Here is a 17,175-nt window from a genome sequence, read left to right as displayed (position 1 = left end):
TAGGCCATTATCCACAGGAAGGAGTAAACATTTAAAGGATGGCAGCTCTGTGAGAGGTCCCAGGCCCTGTCTAACTGGCCCCAAGGTCACTAAACCTAAACAAGGTGGATTTGGACTGGAGCACAGGGTTTTACATCAAGCAGAGGACTGAGGCCGAAAGCAGTGAGACTGGAACTAGAAGACAGAGCATCTAAGAGATTTTACAAATCTCTCCCAAGTGCTGTCTACAATAGAGAACTATTTTATTGTGGTGATAGGATACTTTTATTTGGTGCTTGATAAGGACATAATAAAGCTTTTCTGAAATTAGGAATTTAAACAAACACTACTATGCAAATCCAGGGTTCATTTTAGGTAGGATAAGGATGCAGGTGAATTTATCTTCAGTAAGTCCCCATAGATTTTGGGCATGGCCCTCTGTATCCCCAGTATGGTTCCTGTTCTTTACAATTTGATAGTCTTATGACACATGGGTGCCAGCTAGGAGAAGAGGGGAGCTTACATCCTAAACACTGAACAAGTCTTGACTATAGAGTGCTTTTATTGATTTATTATAAGCAAACTTTTTTTAAATTAAACTTATTGGTGTGATATTGGTTAATAAAATAATACAGGTTTCCAGTGTATAATTCTACAATACATCATCTGTACATTGTATTGTGTGTTCATCACCCAAAATCAAATCTCCTTCTGTCACCATATATTTTCTACCTCCCACCCTCCCCTCTTTCCCTCTGGTAACCACTATACTGTTGTCTGTGTCTATGAGTTTTTGCTTATTTGTTTTCTTGTTTGTTTGTTACTTTCAGCTTTATATCCCACATATGAGTGAAACCACATGGTTCTCGACTTTTTCTGTCTGACTTATTTCGCTTAGCATTATATTCTCAAAATCCATCTATGTTGTTGCAAATGCTAGTAGCTCATCTTTTCTTATGGCTGAGTAATATTCCATTGGACATATGTACCACATCTTCTTTATCCAATCATTTATTGAAGGATACATTGGTTGTTTCCATGTCTTGGCCACCATGAATAATGCTGCAATGAACATAGGGGTACATATATTACAAATAAATGTTTTCAAAATTTTCAGGTAGCTAGCCGAAAGGAATTGCTGGTAATACGCTAATTCCATTCTATTCTAAGTAATCTTTCAAGTAATTTTCCTGCAGACAGTACTAAGTGTGTCTCTAAATATTTGATAGAATAAATAGGCGATGAAGAAGAAAGATCACAAAATTCAGAGCAGGATTCCAGGCTGTCATCACCAGCTGCATGACCTCATCTGATGAGACAATGCATAAAAATTCTTTAAGAACTGAAAGGACTATATGCTTTGGTTGTTATTTCTTATACATGGTCAGGGAAATTAATCTTTTAAAACATTTTCAAATATGATTCACACTAAATTAAGAGATGAGAACTATTTCAGGGGACTTGCCTATACATTTCCTGGTGTGTGCTACATTCACAAAGTCTTGTTTAATGCTGAACCCCAGTTTACACGGCATTGCTTACTGATTGCCTGTTACCTACCAAGTGCTATGCTAGGTTAACAACCATTTTATTGATGAGGATATTATAGCACCAAGCTGTTTATTCAATACTTTATTCAAACTCACAGAAAGATTATGTCTTTTTAGACAGGGCCTCTATTAGAACAGAAGAAGAAAGAGGAACAATAATTATAAAAATTGCAATAGCAACTGACTGAAATCCCAGCACTTTGCCTGATAGTTTACATGCATATCTTCTTTAATCATCACAACCCTGTGAGATGACTATCAATCACCCAGTCTTAAAGTTGAGGAGACTGAGGTTCAGAGTCTTGAAAGGATGTGCCCAAGGAAATCCAGCTGGGATCGAAATCCATCTTTACTCAAGACCTTGACTTTCATACTATGTTCTACTGCCTCCCAGAGTAGAGCAGGAATAAAACCATCATGTTTCCCAGTTCCAAATCAATGAATTCATCAATATCAAATTTCTGAGAAAAGTCCCCTTAAAATTTGTCTTTACTAAAATTTAAGTACTGAAAAGACAGCAATCTATGCAGTTGTTTCCTCGAAGTTTCTATAGTGACTTAGGTTTATATTGTATTTAAATGGAATCTGAAAGGTCAGATGATTTGTAGTTAAAAAAGATAAAAAATCACTGACTGAATTATTCCCTCTAAACTAGCATTATTTTCTCTAATATAAAAAAATAATGTCAACTGATCATTCCTTTTTCTGATGCTTCTCTTCCTTTCTATCGGACACTATATTTACCTTCACATAAAATGATCCAGGTGAGGAATACAATTAATGTAAGGAAAAGGAATCCTTTTGCTTTTTGGAGCGTAGTTAGCCAGATTCTGTCAAAAGACTGTATTGAGGATTACGTATGTTTTCCCTAAATTGGCTGTGTTAGTATCTACCTCCCAGCGAGTGTGGCTATATAATTTGTGGAGTCCAGGGCAAAATGAAGACTAGGGCATCTTGTTCAAAAACTACTAAGAATTTCAAGACAGCAACAGCACAGCATACATGTTGAGATTATGAGCCTGCTCAGGTCACAAGCTCATGATCCTGTTCTGCCTTCCAGTACAATTGTATTATACCCCCAGGAACACATCAGTAACAAACTTGGCTTGGTGGAACCAACAGATCAATATCCTTGGTGAGCACAGAACTGACCCTCTTAGGGATGCCTGACTAAGAAGCCCATGGAAGGATATCTGAAGCTTTAGCTATCAGATTCACTTAAGGCATTTTGTCTCTGGAACAAGAGCTTGCATAGGTACGTAATTGCTGTAAGTTATTTCCTTGTAAAAAGCCATTCAAGTGTTTAATTTAAGTCAATAGTCATATGAAACATTTTCCAATGTAAACGTGATAAGGTAAAATAACAATATTGGTCTTTGTTTTGTTTTGCCAAAGAAAGAATATATTTGGCATATGATCTTGGTAATTATCATTGCTTAGTGGACTAAGCTGGAATTGAACCCAGAAGGAGCCTGGAAAGCCTGGGTAGGGCACGGAATAAAGCACTTGTTTGGGGGGAAGGGGTTGTCTCTGCTTCTGTGCACGCTCTATTCACCCATAAACTAGAGAAGTAAGGAGAGAAATGAGGGAAGAGTGAAAACCCAAGAATAGTACATGTCTTCTATGTAGAACTGTAGACATATTTTAAAAGATGAAAAGTTTGCAGTCTTCTCAAAGAGATTTTTCTTTACAAATAGTAGTTTAAGTAGTTAGAATAGTTATATTTTAGAGGAAAATTAAAAAGATCCCCTTATCTGCTAAGATTTTAATTATTGACAAGTAAAGAACAAAAATATTGGAAATCCTTGAACTATTGGAAATTATTCTCCCTCCTCAGCTTCCATATAGATTTTTCACTCAGGGCACTTAAAATAGACAAAGGACAATTAAAAAGTAAATAAATAACAAAAAAGTCATAGCTTAAAAATGCAAAAAAGATAGACACTTGATGGGACCCTGTAAAATAAATAATCTATGTGGTTTAAAGCTTTTAAATGAAGTGATCAGTTTCCCTTGGGTGGGTTCTAGAGTGGAAGAAGTGGGGAGAAAGAATGCCGTAAAACTGTCACCGAGACAATGATGCCTTCCTTTGCAATGAGTTTTATATGAGGACTGATGGTCAAGTTTGCTTGTTAAATGTCATCGTGGAAAGCAAAAGTTGCCTTTGAAAGTGCGGAATATGGTCAATAAGATAAACAGTGGATCAAGCACTGTGAGTTTTCAAATTTATTGAAAGAGAAGAAATAAAGGTGTAACCTTTAGAAATAGGAAACAGAAAACTGAGGAAGGATTAGCTAATGCAAAAGCATTCTTCTCAAGAAAGAGCTAAGCAATCACCTACGGAAAACACAATTTAGGGGAAAGGATTAGAAGAAAAATATTAAATATATTAATGGATAGATTTTATGTCTCTACAGGTACTCATTTTAGAAACACTGGCTTGAAGTACTTGACAAAAATTGAGGTTGGGCCTTTAAGTACAAACTGAATTAGATGATTCAGAAAGACAGTTTCTGGGAATTGCCATAAAATTCAGTTAGAAGTTGAATCTGGACTTATACTGTAAAAATTATATGCCTTAATTAGTGACTTTACTTTCTGTGGTTGGATATAAAATTTATTATATATAAATATATATTTATATATACATATGTGAATATTATATATGGATACATATTCCTATATAATCATATTAATATTATATATGAATATATATTCACATACAATAATATGATAATATAATATTATATATATTATGCATATATTTCCATTCTTTCATTTGGCATATGTACTGGGCTTGTTCGAGAATGTAAACGTGAAAAGGTGTACAGGGGAGGAAAAATTTTTCCTCTACCTATCATAAGTTCTCAGCTAGGTCTCTGTAACAAAAGATAGATTAACAAGAGAAAAGCATATACATTTATTCAATGCAAGTTTTGTGTGACAAGGGAGCTCTCAGAAACAAATGAAGACCCAAAGAAGTGGCAAAACCTAAGTGCCTATATATTAGGTTGAAAAAAGAGAGGCAATTGTGGAAAAGTAACTAAAATATATGGGGAGACTAAAGGGAGATAAGAGTTATTTTAATAAGGTCTGCATGCAGAATTCTCTCTGCCTCAACTCCTATCTCTAGTGATTAGAATATCTCTTTCCTCCTGGAATAAGGGTGGCATCTTTCACATGGGAATTTTTTTCAACTTCCAGTATCAATTATTTTGCTAGGATCTGGCTATAGTTAACTATAGCAAGACAGTGCTCAATACTATTTAAGCCTCATTTTAGATTCTTTAAACTACCTCAGTATCAGTAAATGTGAGAATTCACATTCCTATAATGGAAAACTAAAATTTGACATAAAAAATTTACTCAATATTGAGGTAACTGCATAAAATTTTATATGAAACACATGAACTTCAATATTACAGAATTTGGCCTTTATAAACTAGTTTACACATAAAGAAAGTTATTCTTTGCTTATCTGTCCTAACTTATGAAGTGTTGCATCAACAGACCCCATCCCGTAGTTTTTTACTGTGGGAACAAATGATTCTTCCGCTTAAGACAAGATGAAAAAACCCAAAGTTCCCACGCAGGAAAAAACCATTGACCCAGAATGATCAAATTCTAAAGTTTCAGCAGATGTAGCACCAGAAATAGGTTATGGGCAGCTCTTACTTAAGTCTTTTACCTATAACTATAGGAAGTTATAGTGTTGACCAAAAGAACACACATTTCTCACTAAACTTTGTTTTAATGGGACTCAAAATTCTGTGACAGATTTTTGGTCAACTTGTTTCCATTAAAAAGTACTGATTTTAAAAACCAATAATTTAAAAATGTCCCCCACAAAAAACCCAAATGGTCCACAAAATATTCTCCTTTCCTTCTGAAGGTCTTATGATGCATTGTAATCATTAACCAGTCTTTTACTATTAAACTGAAATGGCACAGTTCTGAGACACAGTTCTGAGATAGTTCTTCCACCAGGGATAAAGACTGGTGGAAGGTATTGGAGACAACATTCATTTAGTCTTCTGAGCTTTTCCGGCAGATTTGGTGACTTTGCCAGCCCCAGCTACTTCTTGTCCACTGCTTTTATGACACTCACAGCAACTGTCTGTCACAAATAGCAAAATGGCCCAGAGAAGGATAGTCAGAGAAGCTCTCAACACACAGAGGCTTGCCAGGAAGCATATCAATGATGGCAGCAGTACCAGATTTCAAAAACTTTGGGCCACCTTCCAGCTATTTTCCAGAATGATGATCAATCTTCTCCTTCAGCTCAGCAAATTTGCAAGCGATGTCATCTGTGACCCAGTCCAGGTGTATATCCAGCACTGATTTGGCCTGGATGGTTCAGGATAATCAACTGAGCCGTGAAGCCAGCTGCTTCCATTGCTGGGTCATTTTTGCTGTCACCAGCCACATTGCCACGTTGAACATCTTTGATAGATACATTCTTGACATTGAGGCCCACATTGTCCCCAGGAAGAGCTTCATTCAAAGCTTCATGGTGCATTTCAACAAACCTTACTTCAGTTGTAACATTGACCGGCGCAAAGGTGACCACCATGCCAGGTTTGAGAACACCAGTCTCCTTTCAGCCCACAAGGACAGGACCAATACCACCACTTTTGTAGACATCCAGGAGAGGCAGACGCAAGGACTTGTCAGTTGGATGAGTTGGAGCTGGGATACAATCCAGAGCTCCAAGCAGTGTGGTTCCACTGGCATTGCCATCTTTATGGGTGAATTTCCATCCCTTGAACCAAGGCATGTTAGCACTTGGCTCTAGCATGTTGTCACCATTCCAACCAGAAACTGGCACAAATGCTACTGTGTCAGGGTTGTAGCCAATTTTCTTAATGTAGGTGCTGACTTCCTTAATGATGTCCTCATATCTCTTCTGGCTATAGGGCAACTCAGTAGAATCTATTTTGTTAACACCAACAATTAGTTGTTTCACACCCAGTGTGTAAGCCAGAAGCATGCTCATGGGTTTGCCCATTCTTGGAGACAACTGCTTCAAATTCACCAACACCAGCAACAACAATCAGGATGGCACAGTCAGCACAAGATGTGCCTATAATCGAGTTTTTGATAAAGACTGTGTCCTGGGGCATCCATGGTGGTCACATAATACTTGCTGGTCTCGAATTTCCACAGGGAGATATCAGCGGTGATCCCGTGCTCACATTCATCTTTCAGTTTATCCACGACTCAGGCATTTTTGAAGAAGCCTTTCCCATCTCAGCAGCCTCCTTCTCAAATTTTTCGATGGTTCTTTTGTTGATCCCATCACATTTGTAGACAAGATGGCCAGTAGTGTTAGAGTTGCCCAAATCTACGTGTCCACTGATGATGATGTTGATATGAGTCTTTTCCTTTTTTACCAGTTTCCTTGCCCCTAGTCTGACACTCTCATCCACCTTTTTTATACATGTACCAGAGAGATTGTATCAGGTCACAAAGATCATGAATGCTGGAAATTATTTGTCTGTCAAGCAAACATTTATTGGGCTGACTTGTACATTGCTGTTTATTCATGACATTCATTTCCTTCTTTCCCCTATTATTTCTGCTTTGAAATCCATGTAATTCTACAGAGGAAGTATGTGCCCTAGGCTACTCCATCTTCTTTGACACAAAAGTTGGTTCCTACATGACATTTGACTTAAGCCTGCAAATTAGAGTGAATCTTAAGTTCAGCTTAGAATGTTAGAATAAGATTGTTCTCTCTCCCTCTGGATGTTGTGGTATGCATGTACAAGACCTAGAGTTATAATAACTATGTTTGCTCCATGAGGAAAGTATTCCTAGTTTCAAGTGAGCACAGAGAGGAGGGCAGAGCCAAGAGTATCACAAAGAAATAAAGCCAGAGCCCTAATTATAAGAAACTGGTTCAGGCCATCCCTAGAGTTTCTATTGAGGAATTTTGTTACATGGACCAATAAGTTATCTTTATTTATTTAAACCAGATTATATCACATTTTCTATTACTTGCAACCAAAAATATCTACTCCGAAGCTTGTCATCTGTCAGTATTTGTGCTAGAATATTGAGGTCATTTTACAATTTAAAACTCTTAAATGATTCTCCTTGCTTATAGTGATGTTGATAATTAGTATATTCACATACAGGACAAAATCTCAGCTCCTTTTTGAGGTGTTTCAAGGTCAACAGTGCCCTCCATAATACGGCCTTAGCTACTTGTCCAGCTGTATCCCCCTCTGGCATTTTATCCTCTGATGTTATTTGCAATTCTCCAAACATGTTCTCCAGGTTTGAAAATATGGCCACAAACTATTTGACACTACTCTGATTGTGATGTGATATATGTCTCCTTTCCTTGAATCTGACTAGTGTTTGACTACATTGGCCAACAGATTATAGCTGAAATGATGCTTAAGTGGTTTCCAAAACTGGATCATAAGAGTTGTGTGGCTTATTTCAGGTTTCCCCGGAATACTCACTCTCTAAATGCGTCCTCATTGGGCTTTCCCTCTGGGAACCCTACTACCATATGATGGGAATCTCAATCCACATCAGATAGGTCCACACTAGATGTGGATAGGTCCTCCTATCCACAGTTTCTGTTGAGCCCAGCCTTGGAGTCACCTGGACTCAGCCACCAGAATGTGAGTGAAGGAACTTTCAGATGATCCAGTCCTCTGGCCGTGAGTCACTTATAGGCATTTCTAGATTTCCACAGTCTTTCTAGATAAGGCCCAAGCTGTTATGAACCAGAGATCAGCTTCAGAATTCTGCTCTGCCTTCTCAGAATTCCTATTTTGCAGGTCAGTGAATATAATAAAATGGTTAGTTTACACTACTAAGGTTGGGATACTTTGTTACACACCAACAGATAATTAGGACAGAATTTGGATTTCTATTAGAATTTGTTCTGAGTAGGACAAAAAAGGTGGAGGGAGGGAGGATTACCTCTCTCTGTCTGCCTGTTGAGCTGGGATATCAGTCTTCTCCTGCACTCATAGCTCCTGGTTCTTGGGCCTTCAGACTCTGACTGGAGTCATCTCAGGTGCTCTGGCTCTCAGGCATTTGGCCTGTACCACTTGTTTTCCTGGATCTCCAGCCTGCAGACAGAAGATTATGGGACTTCTCAACCTCTTTAGCTGTGTGATCCAGTTCCTTATAATAAGTGTTATTAGAGAGAGAGAGAGAGAGAGAGAGAGAGAGAGAGAGAGAGAGAGAGAATCCTATTGGTTCTTTCTCTGGAGAACCGTGACTAATACAATAGGCTATATTATTGTCACATCTAGGTTTAGTTTAGATGCCTCTATTTACCCCTTGTGACCTTGAACACACACTCCCAGTCAGACTAGGAGTTTCTTCCTTTATATTCCCATGAGCACTTGACTCAAACATCCATTAATGTCACTGTTAATACTAGTTGACACATATAATTATCAGACGCTGTTTGCATCTCCATTATTAAGTTGATAACCCAAGGAAAGGGACTTCCCTTATTCATCTTTTTATCCCCAGTGTCTAAAATGATCATTAAGAAATTCAGTGAATGCTTATAAACTGACATATAAATAACACCTGCTATGCTTGTAAACTGACCATAAATAACAGTTGTATTGAGGATTATGTTAGATTGTGTATGTGATTGGGTGTCATCAACTAAAAAGTGCTTCTCAAATGTTCATTATAATTATTATGGGCTAAATTCGCTTTGGTGGAGTGGCCAAACTAATAACATGACTTCCATTTATATCAATGATTCTATGACAAAGTAATTATAGTAATAATCATTGTTGTACGTTGAATGCTTACATAGCACAATGGCTGACACAATAGGCTATATTATTGTCACAACCTTTAGGCCAAGGTTGCCTGATGTGCACAATCGCTCTTTCTTACTGCAGATCTCTGGCCTCGATTTTTGTATTTCTTGGTTCTGATTTTCCTATTCTGCCCAGATTTATAAGCTCCCTTCTCACTCCAGGGACTGAAGCCTACTTTTGTTCTTCCAGATGCTGCGGAGGGACTGTTCTACCCAAAACTGACCACCTAGAACATGAGGCTGCAACTTGCTGCCCCCAATGACCACTCCTTCTTGGGGAAATATTCAGTTATGTCTGTCCACTGGGCCAGACACTATTGGCTGTTGGTGTAAATAAAAATTAAGTCAAGGCTATTTTGCAGAAATTGACAAGCTGATCCTAAAATTCATATGGAATTGTTAGGGGCCCAGAATGGCCAAAACAATTTTGAAAACAAATAAAATCAGAAGAATCACACTTCTTGATTTCAAAATTTACTGCAAAGCTACAGTAATAAAGACAGTGTGCTACTGGCATAAAGATAAACATATAGATCAATAAAATGGAAATAAGAATCCAGAAAAAATTCTTACATTTATGGAGAATTGATTTTTCATGAGGGTGCCAAGGCAATTCAATGCGGGAAAGAATGGACTTTTCAATAAATGGTACTGGGACAGCTGGATAACCATATACAAAAGAGTGAAGTTAAACCCCTGCCTCGCATGTATACAAAAATTAATTCAAAGTGGATCAAAGACATAAATATAAGAGCCCAAACTATACAACTGTTAAAAGAAAACATAGGCATAAACCTTTGTGGCTTTTGATTTAGGCAATGGTTTCTTAGATATGACACTAAAAGCACAAGTGACAGGAGAAAAAAGTTTAAAAATTAGATTTCATCTAAATAAAAACTTCGTGTGCTTCAAAGGACACCATCAAAAAGGTGAAAAGACAAATTACAGAATGGGAGAAAATATTTATAAAGTATATATCCAATAAAGGACTTATATCCAGAATATATAAAGGACTCTTACAGTTTACAACTCAACAATTAAAACATAAACAACCCAATCAAAAAATGGACAAAGGATGTGAATAGACATTAATTCAAAGAAAATATACAAATGGCCAATAAGCATATGAAATGATACTCAACATCATTAGCCATTAGAGAAATGCAAATCAAAACACAATAAGGTACCATTTCACACATAATAGGATAAGTAATATAAAAGACAGACAATGACAAATGTTGATGAGGATGTGAAGAAGATGGAACCACATACGTTACTGGTAGGTTTGTGAAATGGTGCAGCCACTTTGGAACACATTTGGGCAGTTCCTCAAAATGTTAAATAAAGATTTACCATAAGACGTGACCATTCTACTCCTAGGTATATACCCAAGAGAACTGAAAACTTAGTCCACACGAAAACTTGTACATTGATGTTCACGGTAGCCTTATTCATAATAGTTCAAAAATGGAAACAACCCAAATGTCCATCAACTACTAATAAACAGATGAACCAAATATAAATCCATAAAATGAGATATTATTTAGCAATAAAAATGAATGAAGTACTGATACATGCTACAACAAGAATGAGCCTTGAGAACATTATGCTAAGCAAAAGAAGCCAGTCACAAAAGGCCACGTACGGTATGATGGCATTTAGGTGAATCATCCAGAAGAGGCAAATACATAGAAAAACAAATTAGACTAGTGGTTGCCAAGGGCTGGGGAAAGCATAAATGGGGTGTGACTTCTAATGGATATGAGATTTGTTTTTGAGGTGTTAAATGTATTCCAGAATTAGATATTGGTGATGTTTATACAGTTCAGTGATATACTGATACCACTGAATTGTATAGTTTAAAAGTCTGGATTTTATTATATGTGACTTATATCTCAGTTAAGCTGTAGTAAAAGAAAATATTAAGCTGAGATTTCCTTTCACTCCTTGGGACACTCAAATTTGTACTTCCTTATGAACTAGCTCTGAAGTGGTGTTGATTCATTAGATTTTGCCTCACTCCCCTAATGCCCCAACCTGATTCTGAGGTCCCTATATACCTTACTGATAATCCTGAATCAGAATAGGTTAAGGAAATATTATTTTTTTCAGTCAGCAACAGTATTTTCAGACTCCTGAATGAAATACACACTGTTAAGCTGCAGCAGTATATTTTGACCTGTATCTAAATATTTTGATATATTGATTACACTGGGATGTTTCTTAAACAATCAAGGTCTCTAGGTCAAGTATCTGACTCTGGAATAATTAAGATAGTTACATGTAATAGTGTTTGTGTAAAATTATAACCTATTTTTAAAGATTTTGTTTTGATCATTAAAAATCTCAGCCCATTGTTACTTCACTACCATTCCCCCAAAAAAGTTTCTCTTTCAAGAAGCAAATGTAATATGAAATGGTGAAAATAAACTTGTCTCTGTTTGAAAGTCCTTCAAGTTAATTTTAAAAATGACGTCTTAAATTTGCCCTATTTCTCCAAACTCTGTACCCACTAGGAGACTTGGGGGCAAAGTATAATTATGTGGAATTCATTCTTGACAGGTTCCTGGGACCTCTACCCCTCTATTCAGCAACCTTTATTTCAACAAAAGTGAATATAATATCACATTTTTTCTGCTGAACAAATACCATCTGAGTCTGAAATGAACGACACTGCACATCATCAGGCACATCTGAAAGGCTGTAACCTAAATAGTGAACCTGTTTATAACGTACACTAGCCTCCGAATTTCTCTTCTAGTCTTCTGAGGCCTGTTACTAAATCCCTTTCTACATTAAAAACACTAAGCACACTCTCCACTTACCTGACAGACTGCAAAACAGCAGAGAATACAAATTGTGCTTGGCTATCATGTCTTCACTGTACGTGCAGCAGCCACACACAATGGTGGTCAGTAATGACTGAAATATGGCACTAAATACAATCCCCTCCATGTGAATTAAATTAATTGATTTATTAGGTGCAAAATAGCCAGGTGGATTTAAGCTAATTAAGAATTTGATTGCTAATTGCCAACAAGGGGGGGATTTAAAAAAATAAGTTGAATAAGGGATATACTTGTAGCACATACTAGCTGCAGGCTGCCTCCAGCAAGGAAACGATGATAGGAATGTAGCGATACTAACAACTATGGTCTCTCAGTAGAAATAGAACAGCATATTCTCTCTGCGATCCATGAATGTTTCTGGCAGGGTCACCTCCTCTTGGGAGACACCAATAGGAAAACCAGGCAAGATGAACACACACACACACACTCACACACACACACAAACACACATCCTCACACACACACCCTCACACACACTCACACACACACACTCACACACACACCCTCACACACACTCACACACACACACACACACACACACACACACACACACACACACACAGAAACCATATAAAGTTAAGAGGGATCCTCAAAAAAGATAGCCAAACATATGAACAGTGAAATAGTAATAAACCAGGATGGTTTGCCCTACTAGAGGAATGACATGGAGGAATATAATGTTCCATTACATACTTCAGTATTCATCCATTTATCCATCCTATACATTTATCTACCCACCCATCTATCTAAATATTCATTCAAAGTTTGTTGAATATTTATGTACACTTTTATATCCTCCTTCTTTACGTGGTACGATATCTTACAGATACCAACATGTTAATAAAAGCACACCATATTTTTTTTCAAATATTTATTTAACATTCATTATGTGCTTTGCTTTGTGCTAAGCACTTCCCATGCATAATCTCGTTTAATCCTAGCAAAATGTTAAAAAACAACAGAAACAAACAAACAAACAAACAAACAAACAAAAAAACTACAAATGAAGAAATTGAAGCTTAGACATGTTGAATAATTTGTCCAAGAACATGAATCTGGTAAGTTGTAGAGTTGGGATTCAAACACAAGCAGTTTGTCTGTAGTGTTCTAGTGCTTAATCACTTCCCTACACTGCCTTTCTATACATCTTTTTAATGGCTGTGTCATATTACAGTGTTTTGATGGGCTATAATTCATGTCATTCCCCAATTTTGGACACCTAGGTTGCTTCCTTTTTGCTATTAATAAATATTGCTATAGTGAGTATACTTGTGTATCAATTTACTCACACTTATGATTGTTCTTTGTGCATTTGTATACTCCCTTTGGAGAAATTTAGATGCTTGGCCCACCTCTAAATGGGATTTTTTTGTTTTTTTAATCATTGAGTTCTTTATCCATTTTAGTTACAATTTTCTTATCAGATATATGTTTTACAAATATTTTCTCCCATTCTATGGGTTGTCTTTCACTTTCTTGATAGTGTCTTTTGAAGTGTTTCTAAGAGTTTTGGTGCTTACTTTTAGGTCTTTGATCCATTTTGAGTTAATTTTTGTACATGGTGTGAAGTAGGGGTCAAACTTCATTTTTTAACATGTTTATAGCCAGTTCTTCCAGTACCGTTTGTTGAAGACTCTTCTTTCCCAATTGAATGGTGTTGGCAGCCTGTCCAAAATCAGTTGACCATAGATACATAAATTTATTTCTGGACTTTCCATCTTGTTGGAATTTGTCAAATGCTTTTTCTATGTTTAATGAGATGTTCAATGTGGGTTTGTTATTTATTCTGTTGATATGATGTTTTACGTTAATTGATTTTTGAGTGTTAAACCAACCTTGCTGTCCTGAAATAAGTACCACTTGGTTATGGTGTATAATTCTTTTGATATGTTGCTGAATTTGATTTGTTAGTATTTTATTGAGGATTTTTGTTTTTATATTCATAAGGGATACTGGTCTTGATTTTTTAAAAATGTAATACCTTTGTTTGGTTTTGGTATTAGAGCCTCATAGAATAAGATGGAAAGTATTCCATCCTCTTCTAATTCTTGGAAGAGTTTGTAAAGACTTGGTAGTACTTCTTTAAATATTCACCTGTGAAGCCATCCAAATATTTCTTTAGATAAGACATCTGGAAGTGGAATTAGTGTGTCAAAGATATAAACATATGTGAAACTCTATATACATATTGCATAATTGTTTTCTGGGTAGGGAGTACCAATTCCTATTTCCAGTAGCAGTGCACAGTTAGTACATAGTTTTGCTCTTAGTAGTTTCTCACTAAATTTATGTTGAATTTTATCAATAACTGATTCTTCCCAACCCTAAAAACAACATTCACTAGCATATCAATCAAACAATTTTTCTTAATACTAGTGCTTTTTAAAAAGGATTGCATCTTTTGTTTACAGTAATTAAAATTTTATGGGTTTGCTATATTGATTTCAGGCCAATCTCAACCAAAATGAACTAACATTCTCTACATCCTGCATATTCTAGAGTTCAATGAGTAATAAAGGCCTATATCTACCTAATATTTTTAGCGTACAGAGAATTTTCACCTATAATATAGCTTTCTGAAAGTGTAGGAAGCATCTATAAGATATGCTTAATATGAATTTGATCACAAGCTAGCTCAGTTTGTTTTGCTATTGTTAACAAAATGTGATAAAGAATATGTGACTTTAATAATTATGAATATTAATAAAAATACTTTGTAGATTCTTGTATCATGCTTGTCATATGTAAGAGATTTCATATTTTCATTATAGCTCTTTATGTATATTCTGGACTCATTTCCAATATGAATGAATTTAAGCACCTACTGAGATTTATTTTTTCCCCTTTATTGAGATATAATTAACATAGGACATTGTGAAAGTGTAAGGTGTACACTGTAATGCTTTCATACCTATTTACATTTGATCTGGATTTCTGACAACTGACACACTTTAAATGAATATAAAATGTGGACCTTCACAGTGGAATGTACCAAATCTAGGTATGTGTCTTGTCCACTAACCACAGAGCTCATTCTCCTTTGGATGCACTCTCTTGACTGAGAGACGCTCCTCCTCTTCATGAAAGGTCCTGGAGCTTGTCAACCACCGTCCAATTAAGCACAAGGTCCATTTTAAACCTGCCAGATCCAGGTGTGTGTTTTCCTACTATGGTCCTTGTTTCTTACAATACTAGGAAAAACGACTCATAATCATATAACACATATTCCATACAAGTTGGTCCTAGTGAAGATTTGGACAAACAGTTAAATATATTCTTTAATCACTCCGGTTGCACAAGCTTATGTTACTTAAAATGGCATACCAGGCACTAGTCATTTAAGTCTTGCTTCATTAAATTTGAGTATCTTATATTTTTTCTTCTCTTTTATTACTTTTCACTTTGGTGGTTGTTTATAGCCCTGCTGGACTCACTTGTTTCTTTATTTAAGAGTTCACTGGGTTTGTATCTGATCTTATCTTCAGTGTCACCACCTTCCCACCTCATGCTGGTTGATTTAATATTCACAGTGACATTATCTCCAACTCCCCTGTGAATGAATTCACTTCCGACTTAGAGCAAAATACTGCATGAATTATACACAAAACATTGCCAGTTTAAGTGGAAGAAAAGGTTACATTCTGGATTAATTCTTTTTCTCATGCCTGGTTCCTTATTGGTCCCATCCCATTTCCGTGTATGTACATTGTGTGTATTTTAAAGTCACCTACGTTTTATAGAATTTACTAAACATATACAGTTTTTTCTCCTAAACTTTATTGCTCTTTAATATACTGTAGATAAAATTATTTCATATGTACTTTCAAACATACATATTTCTCTCACATTACTGAAGAGCTCATGGGCCTACACCTTACATCACATGAAATTTCTAAGCACACAGTACAGTGTATGTACTTCCCATTTCTTAGCTAAATTGTTTTGGTTGGAAGTAAAAGAAACTAACTGTTTAAGTAGTAAAGGGAATTTATTAGAAGGATGTGGGAGTATCTTAAAGAACCCGAGGAGAGCTGGCCTGCCCAGGGACTAAACACAGAACCTAGAGAGCCACCAGGCACTCGTGCAAGCGTCACTGCTTTACAGTTCTTAGCTCTGCTTCTCCCTGGGCATCTGTGCATCTCCAGGTCAGTTGTTTTTGGCTCTTGGGGTACATGATAGAAAAGGCTCACCCCAAAGTTCCTGCATTTAGTCTTAGTTCCAGATGTGAAAATAATTAGATTGGCCTAGTTTGGACCACGTGTGTATCTCTGTTCCAGTGATCTGTGATCAGTACCCATAGCAGCCTGCGGTAAGGGGCAGATGGAGTAGTTCTCATTAAAAAGGTGTCAATAAGCTAGACAAACATCTTTGGCGTTTGTTTAGTGTACTGTTTAGGTGCTAGTTCATGAATTACAAAAAGAAACTCACTGTTCCCCCGAAAATAAGACCTAGCCAGACAATCAGCTTTAATGCATCTTTTGGATCAAAAATTAATATAAGACCCGGTATTACATTATTATATTATATTATATTATATTATATTATATTATATTATATTATAGACTCAATCTTATAGTAAAATAAGACCCAGTATATCATATCATATCATATCATATCATATCATATCATATCATATCAGACATAGTCTTATAGTAAAATAAGACTGGGTCTTATATTAATTTTTGCTTCAAAAGACACATTAGAGCTGATTGTCTGGCAAGGTCTTATTTTGGGGGAAACACGATATTTAACAGAAAATAAACCATATCTGGGCTCCTTCAGAAAAGCATAGAAGTTTGAGATTCATCAGTATGAAGGTGTTTGTTCTCTAAATGACACTCATCTGCCATGTTCACACTTTTCTATGTAGCGTTTTGGCCTCGTCCTTTTATCCATGTGTATTTCTTTGATGTGTATAAGGGAAATCATAAATAATTTGCAAAATTTTCTGATTCCTTCATTCCCGGATACAGATAAGTAGAAGAAA

General features: G+C 36.3%; 1 pseudogene; it reads right to left on the bottom strand.

The window, feature by feature from the left end:
* Nucleotides 1–5,551: 5,551 nt before the first annotated feature.
* LOC109451152 (elongation factor 1-alpha 1) overlaps nt 5,552–17,175 on the bottom strand; it is a 55,209-nt pseudogene continuing 43,585 nt past the window's right edge.

This window comes from Rhinolophus sinicus, linkage group LG04 (assembly GCF_036562045.2).
Source record: "Rhinolophus sinicus isolate RSC01 linkage group LG04, ASM3656204v1, whole genome shotgun sequence".
Lineage (NCBI taxonomy): Eukaryota > Metazoa > Chordata > Mammalia > Chiroptera > Rhinolophidae > Rhinolophus > Rhinolophus sinicus.
The sequence above is the reverse complement of the archived record's forward strand: the minus strand, read 5'-3'. Positions and strand labels throughout refer to the sequence as shown.